This window comes from Lepidochelys kempii, chromosome 6 (genome assembly GCF_965140265.1).
Source record: "Lepidochelys kempii isolate rLepKem1 chromosome 6, rLepKem1.hap2, whole genome shotgun sequence".
Classification (NCBI taxonomy): Eukaryota; Metazoa; Chordata; order Testudines; family Cheloniidae; genus Lepidochelys; species Lepidochelys kempii.
Window position 1 is genome coordinate 56629735 of NC_133261.1, and position 15346 is coordinate 56645080.

The 15346-nt window shown below is 40.8% G+C and overlaps 1 protein-coding gene across 8 annotated transcripts in view; it reads right to left on the reverse strand.

Annotated features, from left to right (window-relative positions):
- LRRC4C (leucine rich repeat containing 4C) overlaps positions 1-9053 on the reverse strand; it is an 846136-nt gene extending 837083 nt beyond the window's left edge. For all 8 annotated transcript variants that reach the window (XM_073348033.1, XM_073348026.1, XM_073348031.1 and 5 more), the window contains exon 1: positions 8249-9053. The gene's annotated coding sequence lies outside the window, so the exon portion shown is untranslated. The remainder of the gene's footprint in view (positions 1-8248) is intronic.
- Positions 9054-15346: the final 6293 nt, after the last annotated feature.

Below are 15346 nucleotides of genomic sequence, written 5' to 3' on the forward strand. Positions count from 1 at the left end.
CTTTAAGAAAATAAACCAGTGAAAGTATTCCACCGTCCCCCTATTTTAAAGCTTCCCCTGTAGTCTTAGAAATTCAAACATAAGATCATTGTGCTACACAAGTCCCAGTTCCATTGTCAAAAGAAAGAAAGAAAAAAGAAAAAAAAAAGAAAAAGAAAAAGAAAAAGCTCATGATTTTAGCGGCAGTAAATTCTGACCTTTAGGACTATTATCCTAAACAGTTCCTTATGGGTCTGGGCATCTGTACAGTCCCATTTAAGTCAAATGTAAAATCAGAGCCTTAGATTTAAGTCGTTCTTTGCCCCAAAGACCTTGTCTTTACTACTGGTTGTACTGCTAACTACCAGGCTTAATTCATTAAGTCAATGGGCCCAAGTCAGATAGTAAGAGTTTGCAAGATTGCCCCTACATTTGCAGAGTGCTGTGTCAATTCACTGTTCCAGACAGTGCTTTGCAATACAAATAAGATCATAATTAAAACTGGCTACACACTGGGAGGCAGATCCTCAGCTAGAGCAAACTGCCATGGCTCCAATGGAACTACGTGCCTGTTTACATTACCTGAGGATCCAGCCCAGGGAGTCACCAGTGTAGCCTCACTGTCTGAGGTGAATGAAACCAAAAAGGAAAAACAAAACGGCATTAGTGTTCGGAAGCAAATTAGATTTTCAAAAGTATTTCAGTCTTAGTAATGTAAGGTGTAATTTGTGATGAAAGGAAGGATATTCTTATTTGTAATCATATGAATTTCATCCAGACAAAATCCCTCGAGGAGGAATTACTGCTTAAAATCCATCCAAGATGACGTGGCATTTTGCTAATTAATATCACTGGCTTTGCAGCAATCCTGACTTTCTATCTATGATGAGCCAGTCTCTTCTCTCCCTCACTACAAGACACAGAAATAATTCCCCGCAATGGGAACTACATCAGTGCCCATCACAGAATAGTATTCTTACCTGTTTCCAATAGCCCTGGATTATCAAAGCTATCATTTTGATTATAAAATTCTATTTCTAAATCTTCCTCCCTCTATCTCCCTCTGTAACAAGGAACAAAGGGTGACATCCTGGCAAGACAGTTTCACCACATTTTCTGGGGATAACCAGCAGCAACCTCTGCCTGGCTCACCTGGTGGAGCCGTTGCCCATGGACAATAAGGGCTATTTCAAATCGTGCCTATGGACATGTGCAGGATAGTCACACAAGTCTGGCAGTGGAGAAGTCCAGTCCAAGTTTGCTGACCAAAAGATTCAATTAAAATTCTGAACAATCTCTGAACCTTATGAGGTTCACATTGTAGCTAGTATTTGTGTTAGGAGGTAGAATTGTAAAGAACAAAAACTGTGGAGCTGGAGAAGTACTACAGGGGGAGTCTGACTAAATTCCATGTGGAAAGAAGGTGTCTGCTTTCTATTCCTCAAGTTCTTCTCTGTACAATGAGTTTTCTCTACAGCAGTGGTGCTGGAACAACTTTATAGTAAGGGTGCTGAAAGCCATTGAACCAAACTGTAAACCCTGTATACGATGCAAACTATGTCAAGCCAGGACGTGCAGGTGCACATCCTGGCTCTCCTAGTTCTATCACCTATATTCTATAAAGACATAGAGATCTCCTGCATTAAATGAGTATTTCACATGCAGACTTCAACACAGGGAATGTTTACTTGCTTGGTCTTCAATCTCCTTTACAGAAACTATGTAGACCCACTTAGGAGCCAACATGTTTCTCTCTATGTAGAAAAGGAAAGATAGTTGGTCTCCAAGGTTATGGAAAGATCCAAGACTTCCAATGATTCAATGAAAGGAAAAACTTATCCCAGATGAACTTCATGGAAAACAGAGGCATCTCAAAAGACTCCAGAGGTTTGAAGGTAAGTGTGGAACCTCTGTGTTAAGTTAAAGGGACAAAGAGAGAGATCCTACCTCCTTGCCCACCTCAGGAACAAGGATGTAAGAATTAAAGCACAGATTAAGAGACTCTTTTAGACAGTCTAAGACTCTTAAGGAGGCATTGCCAAGCCAAGTATTTTTATTATGAGAAGCTTCTCATTTACCTCTCTGCCCTGTCACTGTTCTCAGGATTGGGTAAAGCTGCTTATACTACAAAGCTGATTGTCAGGGAATTCCGATTTTTAGAGATCTTTTTACAGTTTGGAAAGGCTGTGACCTCCTGCATAATAAGGGCACCAGGTTACTGCAGCGATCCACAAAATATCTATGACAAAAGAGGAAAGGAAAAGCCTGGCAAGATAAACACTCTGTCCCTCTCTCACTTAGTGCTTGGCCAAGACATGTGGTGGTTATATAACAGGACAGAGTATGGTAGGACTAAGGCAATTCCTGCTATGCTGAGACTCTTTTGTTCTCCATTAAACTCCACTGACAGACACTGTATCTTCTGTATGATACACAAGAACAAGAGCTGCATCTGAAAAGCACTGCTAAGATTAGGCAATTATGGCCAAAGGCTTCTGCAGAAAAAGTAGAACAGTCTTGAAATTTCAGTAGCATTAAAAAAAATAAAAAAGAAAAAAACATGCCTTCAGATCAGCCTCAATATAAACCATGCAGAATTGGAAAAGAACACACAGTATTTTCTGTTTGGCTTCCAAAGTCTGTATTAATTAGTCCAACTGACAAATAGCAAGGTTTCTTTATATATATCAGGACAGATAATACATGGAACATTTATGGGTGCCTTTCGCTACCAACACTCAAAGAAGCCCTTACAGCTTTTAGCTTTGGCTTCAGTCTTCGCTCAAAGATGGGTGTGTGATTACATAAAAGCCATTGTAGAACCCAAATGCCCTGGGGGTTACTTCAGCCGCACAAACTGCTGGAGAGATTAGAGTATCACAATGGCTGGGTTTTTAAAAATGAACTAAAATACCCACTGACATGAGTTCCTTGCTTTTATATAAGGGTCTCCATATTTCATCTGTGAGGCAGATTTCAAAGTGTAAGTTCGAACAGGACTTCCAGATATAGCGTTTGGACACTCAGGTCAACACTTAAATGTGAAAGGTTCCATCTATTCCACCTGTGTTAGTGCCATCCTGGGGACTGCTTCTCCAAGCTCCACTGGATCCATATTCCATTGTCTCTAGCTGCTGTTCTGACACCCATCACTCCATCTTCCTCCCAATCCTCCTAACTTAAATTCAGACTTCTTACCTTCACAGTCCTACAGGGCTCTGCCTTTGCTTACTAGACTGACCCCCTCACTGCCTTACTCCCTATCATATCTTCCTTCTCTCATATCCCCACCCCTCTAATTGGAGTAACCCCCACACCTTCTCCAACCCACTGTCTTCCACAATATTCATCCTCTGCACTTTCGTCACCTTTCTCTAAGTGCTCCCCCATGTCCTCCGTCCTCACATCTCTGCAGCTTTAGCATGCTGACTGCTATGTCTGGAACAGGCTCCTTTCTCCTGTTCACCGGGCAAGCTTTCCATTCCTTCAAATCCCTTTGTAAGGTTGTTTCATCTTGTCTTGTGTCACTAATCTCCAGGAGTTATCTAATCTCACTTTCACAACCTTCATTATATTTTAAACTGCAGTGGGTATATATAAAGGGAAATGCTACAGTGAAATAACAAACATGAAGCACCAGTGCTATATCTTGTAACTTCCCCTGCAGCAGTTCTCTAAATTATCTCTTAACTAAGATCTAAAGACATTAGTGGGTAAATATGTAAGTGTAAACCATGCTTACAGTGTGGCTTTCTGTCCTTCTCCAGAGGCTGACCCATTCAGAAGTTGAGACTATATATATAGCCTTTAAGGTAACAGAGCTGCATCTTTTAGCTCAGATCAGATGTTCCAGATCCAATCCTCACAAACAACAACAACTCACCAAGAGGCTGTGCTACTAACATGAAAACTTTTTAGATACAAACTGAACAAGCTAAAGGAACAGGTCATGATTTGTCACAGAGACCAGATGTTCCATTCCTCCCAACTGGCAAGGTGGATGTGCTCTCACACAAAATATGATCAATGACATAGCTGGTGAAACTACAAATATAAGAAAATTGTGTTAGTAATGCAGAACAATGAAAGCTGTCTCCAGAAAATAAAAATGTCACATGCCAATAGATGACACTGTTGAGCAGGCCACATGCAGTCACAGATGCAGCAAATTCTATCCTGTGTACTGGTACAGGAGTGATTCTGGGCCACAGTAGCATTTTTTTAAATGGATTATGTCAGTGTGTTTTTATTTCACCTTGACTAAAAATGAACCTAAGATAGTTCATAATGTCAAGAAATAAAGCCTTCTTCCAGGAGACATATTAGACATTGCACATCGGCTGCCTCCCAGGTAACCTGGATGGCGGCCTGAAAGAACTGTCCTCTCTAGGGATGAACAGATTGTTCAGCCTCCCTAATAAACTTTAGTTTGGGCATCTGCTGAAGGGAAGAGAGAGACTGGTGATGTGACTGCACTGAAACTGCAGGCTGTAGAGCAGAGCTTGCAGTTTCCTCTATGTTTTTTGTTTTTAAGCAGTGTTGAGTGCATGGTACATTTAATTTACGAGTAATATTTATATTAATTAAAAAGTTTCAGATAGCTAACTTGTTACAGCAGTTGAAACTCCTGGTTGGTCTTTTATTACTAGGTGCTCCAGTCAAGACCAAGTAACCCCATATCCCCTCTTACCCTCCTCCTCATTCTAATTTTACAGTCCACCTTTGGCTCTAGGCATAGAGTTATTTCTAAAGGGGTAAACAGTCACAGGGTACCTGCAAAATCATCTGCCACTAGGAAAGTGCATTTTCTTCAATCCAGGGTACATGTTTACTGCTAAACTACTCTCTCTATACTAAACTACTGTACCCATTTATTTAAAAACTGGTCCCAATGTTAGCACTTTAATGCAACATAATATTCCAGACTAATACCGTGACTCAACAATCAAAACTATGCATTGTCAACCTGCAGAGCTTTTACTTTTAGTTCAAGTCCTGCATTGCCGGAAGGATTTTGTTTCTTTTCTTTTTTCTTCCTTTTTGGCCTGTACAGAGTGCCTAAGCTCACTTGCCAGTTGTCAGCTCAGCTTGTTTCTGAGGAAGGGAAGAATTCATGTGTAAAGCACCCAGGGTCTTAAAAACATAGAAACATGTGCTGGAGGATCATTGTGCCTGGTTGGCTGACTTCAGCAATGAGAGAGAAAGAGAGAGAGGAACTGTTCAACTGACTGGAACTAAATAGGGAAGAAATTTGAATGTTCCTTTTATCTTCCACATATTCTTAAAATAATATTTAGGCAATTCAGTCTTTGATAATCTCACTGTACCTACATTTCTGCTAGGAAGCTTCTACTGGGGCACTACATTCATTTGGTGTAAGGACTTTTACGTACCTTCCAATAGCAACATGCTGATACATACAGTATGCAGAACAGTGAGCTTTTATAATAATACATGGAAAACAGTATTAACTACAGAATTCTCCATATTTCTGCAATGCAAAAAATTGTATCTCCAAACCCAGCCATGAACTGGGATAAAATGGGAACCTCGTACAAGTGAGACATTTAATATTTTCATTTAAATAGTTGTTTTAATTGTACATTTTTATATTCCACTTTCCCACACACTCCAAGCTGATGCTTAAGTCAGTTCCTAGATAAACTAGCTTGTCATGAAATCTGGCAATACTGAATTTTATCTGCTTCCACCATGCCATAAGGATAATTAATACTGTTTCAGTAACTTTAACATCCATCCTATAGAGTTATCAGACTTACAACACAGAAGAAAATGCCTATGGAACATTACATTTAGGAAATTAGTAATCAAGTCCACTAAAGGTTAGTTTCAGGGAACCAGGTAGGAATCTAAATTGAGAAACAGTTGGTCAAGAAGTAAAATGAAGCATTCTCCCTATAAAGAAAAGGAGTACTTGTGGCACCTTAGAGAAGCATTCCCGATGAAGTGAGCTGTAGCTCACGAAAGCTTATGCTCAAAAAAAATTTGTTAGTCTCTAAGGTGCCACAAGTACTCCTTTTCTTTTTGCGAATACAGATTAACACGGCTGCTACTCTGAAACCTGTCATTCTCCCTAAATAACTTTGCTAATCTACCCACTTTTAAAGAATAACTTTTAAATTAGTTTGTTGGCTACAGATGATCTTTGCTGCTTAATCATCCAACAAAAAACAAACAAACAAACAAAAAACAGAAAACATTGGCCTCATGCACACAAACACAGAGATCATCCAAACCAAAGAGAAGTGTGGCCTTTTCTCTATGGATTTAGCTATGGTTAGGCTGCATTATTACAGTCCAATCAACTGAAGTGATGACAATCCTTCAATTCCCACTGTTGTCCCACTGATTTGAGGATAATTTGCACCTGACCGGATTGGGCTAGGGGATCTTGTGTGTCCTCCATCCTCCCAGAATATGAAAGTTTTTCATTTCCAGTTTGTATGTTATCCACCCCCTAACTTTCTTCTTATCTGAAGTCTTTTTTAGCTTAGTTATCTCTTCAAAAGAAAAGAATCCTGGAGATTCCCATAAGATTTTATTTAAAATCCTCCCCCTGAGACAATGTAAATGTAAAAGCAATCACAATTCACATGCCTCATGAGAAGATGAGGAGGGTCGAAGAGAAGCATAGTGGAACAACAACAAAAAAAAGGTAAATTATACCTTGACCGGAGACAGATTTGCCTGTCATATTCCTATACAGTAACATTGTTGTGGGATGGAATATCACTTGCAGAAAACAAGGGGAAACACAGCTATAACCAGCTTTCCTTGTTTAATCCCTCTGTCAAGCTGGTATAAGAGAACAGCCACAAACACAGCCAGAGAGACTGACTGACAGGAAAGATGTAATAATATGAGATTATTCAATTACTTTGTAGCAGAGGCCTTTTCATTAAGTGTTTGGTTTTACAATGCAACACCCAATCAAAAAAAGCCTCATTACATTTATTCATACATAATGGAGCAAATAAAAAGGCCACATCAAAGAGGATGTGCCTTCAGAGGTCTGATGCATTGTAACATACATTATATATACACTTCAACACCCTTCTATTTTGCCTATTCAGTATTGTCACATTTTTACCTGTGCCTTTCTAGACCACCTAGCCAGCTGTACATAATTCCATCAAATAGATACCACATCTTTCGATATTAGTCCTTCGTATTCATATAATTGAGAAGGAATAAGTCCCTAGCAATTCCACTTGGGGAACCAGGAATCTCAGAAATGTATTTACGAATGGATCTCTCACCTCTCTGGGAAAGCTAAGTGCTGTCAATGCAGCAATAAAACGTCTTCAAGTGCAGGATCCCTGATGTTATTGCGATACAATAGTATTTTACTTTCATTAAATAATTGGAAGATGGGAATGGCTATAAGAGTCTCAGCATTTCTGAAGAAAAGCACCTGTGGGGAGATCTAGGTTCAGACCTTGAATATCTCAAAAGACATGTGATTTAATAGATACTGGGAAACATTAACCTACAATACAACATGCTGGACAAGGCAGTTACTTAGAACACCTGTATGCTTGATGCAACCTTAAACCTCCCTCTTATGTCCCCCCTCCCATCCAAATAAATGAGAGGCAATAAGAAACCATTTGCGATTGGCACTTCAGTCTGATTTGGAAGGATTAGAGCTATGGCCCCAAATATTTCACAAATGCTGTAGCCTTAAAACAGTGCAAGATGCATTCAATAGGTTAATGAGAAGCAATAGCAGAGAAACTCCACGTAACAGAGTGGTCCACAAATCCTCAACAATTTCCATTCTGTCATCTGCTCCAGCTAACAGCAGCAGGAGCAGCTTTCTGTACTCACATATTCATCACTTCAGAGCAGACTGAAATGCATAGAGGGTGAAAAAAACATGATTTGTGAAAATACAGAGACTCCCACTGAAGTTATTGCGTGGGCTTTTTGCGAGTGTGTGAGAGAGAATTCCTTTGGACTCAGACCAAAAAAAGCTTTCAAATGCTATTTTACCAACATTTCTCAACACTCTGGATCGTTATTTTACAGGTACTTTAGCTTTGCAAATACTAGGTAAATCAAAAAGGAAAGCAAATAGAGGTGTGGGGGGGTGCAAATGACAAGCACAGAGTCCACAACACACCGACACAGTGTCACCATGCACTATAGGTGCTCCATACTCATCTTTTAGCTTCTTTCTAGATTAAACAAATCAAGCATAAACAACATAAGGAGGACGAAGGGGCAGGCAAGCCCTTGGACTTACCTTTTGGATGGTCCCTCCTAAAACTTCTCCAAAGGAAATTAAAAAATCCTCCAGATGAACTTGGATTCTTCTTTTCTGTTTATTTTTTCAAGTCACATAGGAGCAAAATGATTAGTTTTCAAAGGTTCCATTTACTGATCTTCCATCCCCAGCAAAATGTGTCCAAAAGTCTATGTCAAAAGTGAGCCCGGAACTCAAAGGCAATTGGGAAAGGGTGTTTGGTGGGGGAGGTGGCTGGGGGACCAGACTGTGAAATTGAGTGGCCTGGGTATATTAATCTCCACTGTACACTATACCTGGCTTCTTGCTCACCAAAAACTGTAGTGCAAACTGTCAGTAGTAGCCTCCAATAGCTGCTGTGTGTGCTGCAGATGGTAGGTCTCACTGTTACCTTCTCAGATGGGTAGAGGATTCAAAGAACAGCAAAATCCGGGGTCCCCTCCAAACCAGGTGGATTGCCAGTCAGTCACTCACTCAGTCCAATTAATCAAGACAAGAATGGCTCCGTCACCAGAGGTATCTCCTTCCAGAGTGCACAGGATTATGGCAAGGTTATTAATCTTGCTTTGCTGCATCCCCCCACCCCCTACATTCAGCAGCCTGCATTGAGATGATTGCCAGCTCTGTCTCTGTCCCTGTTCTACTGCATTTTGCTCAGCCCTCTGTTGCTGCAAGTGAAACACAGAGGAGGGAGGAATACTAATAAGGTGGTTAGCTACAGTTTTTTCAAGGCATTCTACGTACTCTGTGTGTGTGGTGTGTATGTGTGTGTGTATTTTCTGTGGGGAAGTCTCTAGATTTAGTTGCAGGTCAAATGGGAAACTGTTTCCACACTGCTACAGAAGCCTGAATTAATCTGGATTATTACTTTCAAGGAATATCAGAGCCAGAGATCTTATTTTATTTAGGATAAAAGGAGGGTGCTAAATGCTTTAGAAGCCTAGGGCCATGGCCTGGCAGTTGTGAGAGAAACAATGTTCAGAGAGAGATGCATTAGGTTAGTAAAAAGGCTCAAAGGGACCTAGGCAATATTTTAAATCCACCGCTACACTGCATATACAAGATTTTTAAAAGCAGCCCCTTCCTATCAATCTTGAGATGGCAAACAAATATTCAAAGATGAGTGATTATTAGTATAAAAAGAGACAGATTTTTGATTAGGTGAAAAAACATTAGTGAGTCAAGCAGGGTTTGAATTGATAGACATAAGACATTATGGTTCCAGCAGTGCTTTATAATTCTCTGTTTCTCAATGAGATCTATTCTTCTACAGAAATATTTCAGTGATGTGAAATGAGTTTGGAGTTATCAGCACAGTGTACTTCAATAATATGATGCTATGCAGCCAACAGAATGGAATTGTAGTATATTGGTTAAGTAGTGGCCCTTCATCGGTGCATTAGCCTTTGAGCATCCGGGGTGTACAAATCCTAGCTGCGGAGCACCATCCACATTGTGGTTCGCTCTCTTGGAAGACTCTGCTCAGTCAGTGATTTTTTACTGGGTTCTTCTGTTTAGGTTCAGCATTCGAGCGATGTTCTGCAGGTAATCTCTTATTATTTATAATCCCAGTCTTTTCCAGCAGATTACACTATATATTACTCAATTCAGGAACCAGAAGAAGGGAAACCTACAAACAAAAGAAAAAAAAAACTTTTAAAGAGAGGTGTATATTTTTTAATGTTATGACTATGTTTAGACTGGATGACGGCTCAGAGGAGTGGTAATGAGATATCGAGCCTTCCAAATTAAGGGTTTGAATCCAACGTGGAGCAGCAGTAAATGCTATCAATACCAGACAGAGATAGCTGGTCAATGATACATGTGAAATGAGTTTTGTAGTCTCAGCATACACATGCCCATAGCACAAATGGGACCTTCACAATTAGCTTTAGTCAAACCCCTTATTAGTAGCATTGGGTCAAGGACTGAAAAATAAATGGTGACTGAATGGGCACAGAGATGGAATTATCTTCCCACTGTTTTAACTGGTCCTTCCTGGACAGGGTTCAGACCTTTTTTGGTTGGGCAGCATGGGGAAACTGCCTCTGGCACTGCTATTACTGCTCAGAATAATGTTCAGGGCAAAGAATTCCACACCTATCAGAAACCCATATAATCCGTGGGAATACAGTTAAGTACTGAATAAAGATGCACTGTTGGTAACTGAACCCTACAACCATGAAACTGTGGACTGTGGGCTCACCAGATCATTCAACTTAAATGGGGCTGGATCTCTTTTGCATTTGGATGGGAAAACAGAAGATGCTATAAGGAACTGATTCAGAAGATTGAAAAAATAGCCTTCTACCACTGACCGACCAACCAACCCTAATTTAGCTCACGCTCCAATTTTAACATAAAATGATTTATATAAAAAAATCTCAGAATAAGATGTGTTTAGCATAACTGTTCCAACTCCCTTTGTTTTTATGTTTCAATTCTTTCCCCTCCAGACCACCTACAATTACTACCATCACTGTCTGTAAACTCCTTAAGGAAGATAATTTTCCTAAGCCACAAACATCAATGACACTAACCAAACAATGGGAACCACGGATGCTCTTCTTTTCAAATAAGGACCAAACCAATACTCCACCATGGTATTAGTAGGCTCAATGATTCTCAAGAAGCTAGGTTTGCCACTTGTGGTCATTAAATATCCCATAGAACTTCTTGTAAGGAAGCACCAGTGTCCTGGTCAAGTTCCAGTGTGGACAATCACAATCTGCCACACTAAAGTTATCTGTTTAGTTCAGGGATGGGCAAACTTTTTGGCCCAAGGGCCACATCAGGGTGCAAAACTGTATGGAGGGCTGGGTAGGGAACGCTGTGCGTCCCCAAACAGCCTGGCACCCGTCCCCTATTTGCCCCCTCCCACTACCCGCCCCCCCGACTGCTCCCTTCTGGGACCCCCCACCCCAAACTGTGCCCCCAGGATCTCACCCCCTATCCAACCCCCCCTGCTTCTTCTACCCTGACTGCCCCGACCTAGCCATACCCCCTGACAGGCTCCCCAGGACTCCCACGCCCTACCCAACCCCCCTGTTCCCGGACCCCTGACAGCCCCAGAATCTCCGCCCCATCCAACCGCCCCCTGTCCTCTGTCTGCCCCCCAGGATCCCTCACCCCTAACCGCCCCTGCTCCCCATCCCCTGACTGCTCCCCAGGACCCACTATCCAACCCCCCCGACTGCCACGTGCGCGCTGCCACCCCGCACTTACCAGGCTGCTCAGAGTGGCAGGAGCTTGCATCCCCGTTGCCTGCGTGGTGGCAATGCTGCGGGGGAGGGGGAACAGCGGGAGAGGGGGCAGGGGCTAATCTCCCCGGCCAGGAGTTCAGGGGCTGGTTTGGACGGTCCTGCAGGCCGGATATGGCCTGTGGGCCGTAGTTTGCCCACCTCTGGTCTAGTTACAGCTGACTAAAGCATTGTATACTTCCTGTCCCAAGCATTGTTGTGGTGTGTGTTATCAAAGAACTGTAACCACCAAGATGGTTTGATGAATTCACACCTTATACTTAAAAATTCTGGGATCCTTCTGAATAAGAGGTTCTATATGAAAGAGACTTTCCATTATAATTTATTATTTCTGCCTCAAATTAACTGAATATGAAAGAATGGACTTTAATAAAGGATGCTCTAGAATAAATTATTGTTAGCAGCAATTCTCAAACTATAGCCACTTGGCCACCAGTCTCATTCAGTTTCTGAAGAGGTCCATATTATAAGAATAGATGTCTCTGCAGATAAGATAAGAAGCAATGGACTTAAATTGCACCCAGGGCAATTTAGGTTGGACATTAGGAAAAACATTGTGTCAGGTTGGTTAGCACTGGAATAAATTGCCTAGGGAGGCTATGAAATCTCCATTATTGGGGATTTTTAATAGCAGGTTAGAAAAACACCTGTCAGGGATGCTCTAAATAATACTTAGTACCACCTCAAATGCAGAGGACTGGACTAGAACACCTCTCAAGATCTCTTCCAGTCCCATTCTATGTCAGTTTTGCCCCCTGCCACAAATGATCATGCCATGCTAATTTGCAATTGGGACAAAATATCTTCTGGAGTCTCAAGTTACTTTTACAGGATTCTTATGCAATCAAAATCACCACTAAGATCCCATAAGAGCCTCTAATCACAGTCAGTTTATGCAGTTAGGCAACCAAATGACAAAAACTAGAGCCATCTACAAAAAATACACACCAGACAAAATGTCACATATCAGAAGGGTAGCCATGTTAGTCTGGATCTGTAAAAGTGGCAAAGAGTCCTGTGGCACCTTATAGACTAACAGACGTATTGGAGCATAAACTTTCGTGGGTGAATATCCACTTTGTTGGATGAATACATTCGCCCAAGAAAGCTTATGCTCCAATACGACTGTTAGTCTATAAGGTACCACAGGACTCTTTGCCGCTCAGACAGATGTGGTGTCTCTAGAGCTCCTTCTCTTAATTTCCAGCCTTCACCTTCCTCTCCCTGAATATAGCTGATCTTCCTCTTAGGTTCTAACTCTTACCTAAGCTCACTTGGACCAGTCACTTATCAACAGGGAGTGTCTCTTTGAAAACACCTGCTGGGATTTAGCTACAAATAAACACATGCCACTCTGGTTTGGCAGGGCCTTCACTAGGAGTATCACTGAGTAAGGAAGCATCATGGCTGTATGGCCTCAACACAGGTACTGAACTATCTATATAGCTTATCACTCTGTAAATGAGACTAGATAATGGTATGAGTACCTTTCCCAGACTTGAAGAAGAGCTCTGTGTAGCTCCAAAGCTTGTCTCTCTCTCATCAACAGAAGTTAGTCCAATAAACAATATTACTTCACCCCTCTGGTCTTTTTAATGTCCTGGGACGGAAATGGCTACAACAACACTGCATACGTGGTATAAGCAATGACATGCTAATAACTGTGTTGAAGCCTGTGAGCATGCCCAGTGTGAAGCAGCTGTTCCTAGAAGGCTATGCAGACTCAGCTATGTGGTTAGCAGAAGTGTTTTTATTGCTCTTCAATCAACCTGTCTTCTGAATGCTGAATAAACACTACATATAGATGTTCGGAAGACAGAAATGGGAGATTGTGGGTCTGGAAGGGAAGGTGAACCCACAGGAGGATCTATTGCCCAAAAAAGAGAATCACAGCATTAGTGACTGAAAGCCCAAAACAAATAGAAATGTTCATTGTATACACTTGTGATGAATATAGATAGATAGTACAGTGCTTAGTACAATGCGACCACAACCTACCAATACGGTACAAGTTTATCATAATAAATGTCTTCTCTAAACCTCTCCTCTACAAAAGAAAGGGAAAAATCAAAAAGCTATCCACAATGGGCTTGAACCGGTCAACTCTCCAAAAATGGGAACTCCCAATCCCAATGACTTGGCTTGTCCATAAGCCCTTTGCCCGAAAAAAAAAAGAAAAGAAAAAGTGCAGCCTCACACAGAGTTCTTCACTGTGCCACCCAATGAGTGCATCCCGGTACTGCACTAAAACATTAACCACCCCCAAAGTATGGCCATCTACCCTTCATAGAGACTTTGTGAATGTCTGAGTATTTTTTTTTCATTTTCTTTTGGAATAGTAAATATTATTCATCTGCAAATGTTAAACCCAGAAGGGTCCATTCTGATAATCTAGTCTGACTTCCTGCATAGCACAGGTTATAGAATTTCACTCAGTAATTCCTAAATCAAGCCCATAATTTCTGGTTGATTATGTTTTGTATTCCAGCATGCCCTTGCTCTGGTTTTGATTTGTGCTCTTTTGCTGTTATTTTTTAAGGCTGGGGTATTTAAAAGGGACCTAGGAGAGTTAGGCACCCAATTTTAATTAAAAAAAAAAAACAGTGAGAGTTGGATGACTAACACCTATCTGTGACACACACACACAAGATTAGAGAGAGGAAGTGTTTCAAAAACAAAATAATTTTGAAATAAACAAACAGTTCATTTCATGGTTAAAACATTCTTAAAGGGCCTAGTCCAGTAATTTAAGATCTAAAATGTTAGATTTTTTTTCTTTTAAGAAAAAGGAAGTGATGGAAAGTGTGTTTTTGAAGAAAAAAACCCAAACTCCTCTTGCCCCCTCCTAAAAAACCAACATAATTATAGAGGTGATATCTGACTCCTATCAACATCAATAAAATTAAAAAATTAAAATTTTCTCCTGTTGAAAGATTGATTTGACATAGGCTCTTGCAGTCATCTTTGATGTTATGCCTTTCCTTTCTTTCATTAGGGGGAGGGGAGTGGACGGGTCAATTATCAAAATTTGACTTCTTCAAACCACAGGTCTGCATCTTTCTTTCAGGCATTTGTCTTTGTAGTGAAAACAACTTGGTTGATAAGACATACAGGGCACCTTCGCTATGTTGTGCTATTGTTTGAGAAACAGAGCAAAATTTACTAATCTAAAACAAGACTGACCAGTGTAGGTTCACCACAGTAAAAGCATCGATGGTCAAATCAGAGTTTTACAATCTGTTGTATTTTAGTTCTCTAAGAGATTATTAGTAACAGATTATTTTTAATTTACTTTTTAGAAGGTCACAGTCCCATTTAATGATCTTTAACTAGACACAGGAGAAATATTTTAAAGCTATAAACCATAACTATTACATGTGTCTCTTGGATCACTGAAAGATTCAGTACATTTGTTAAACTCCCTGGAACATTTAGTTGTTCAACTGCACCTCAACTTTGTGCTTTCTTTGTCTATGAACATGATTCTGATATTTGCACTGGTTCCAGTTTTATTGACTGCCAATAAAGATAGGGTGAATGGGATAGTTTCATCAACATTTCAACCCTTCAGACATTTTCATTCTCTCAGCAGCTGTGTCTGACTTTCCTTCAGAGTCCCACTTGCGTGAAAAGGAATTCAGCAAGCAAGCTTTGTACTCATCTTTACACTGCAGGTGTGGCTAAGAGAGACTCTCCAAAAGAGTTCGGAAATTCAGTGTAGTTCAGATGCTTATCTGAACAGAACACAGCCTCTTTAGTGATTCTATTCCTTATGCAGCCTAGAGAATCTGAAAGGCAGTAATGACCTCTCAGAGAAAGTTATTTCTCAAACGTGTTT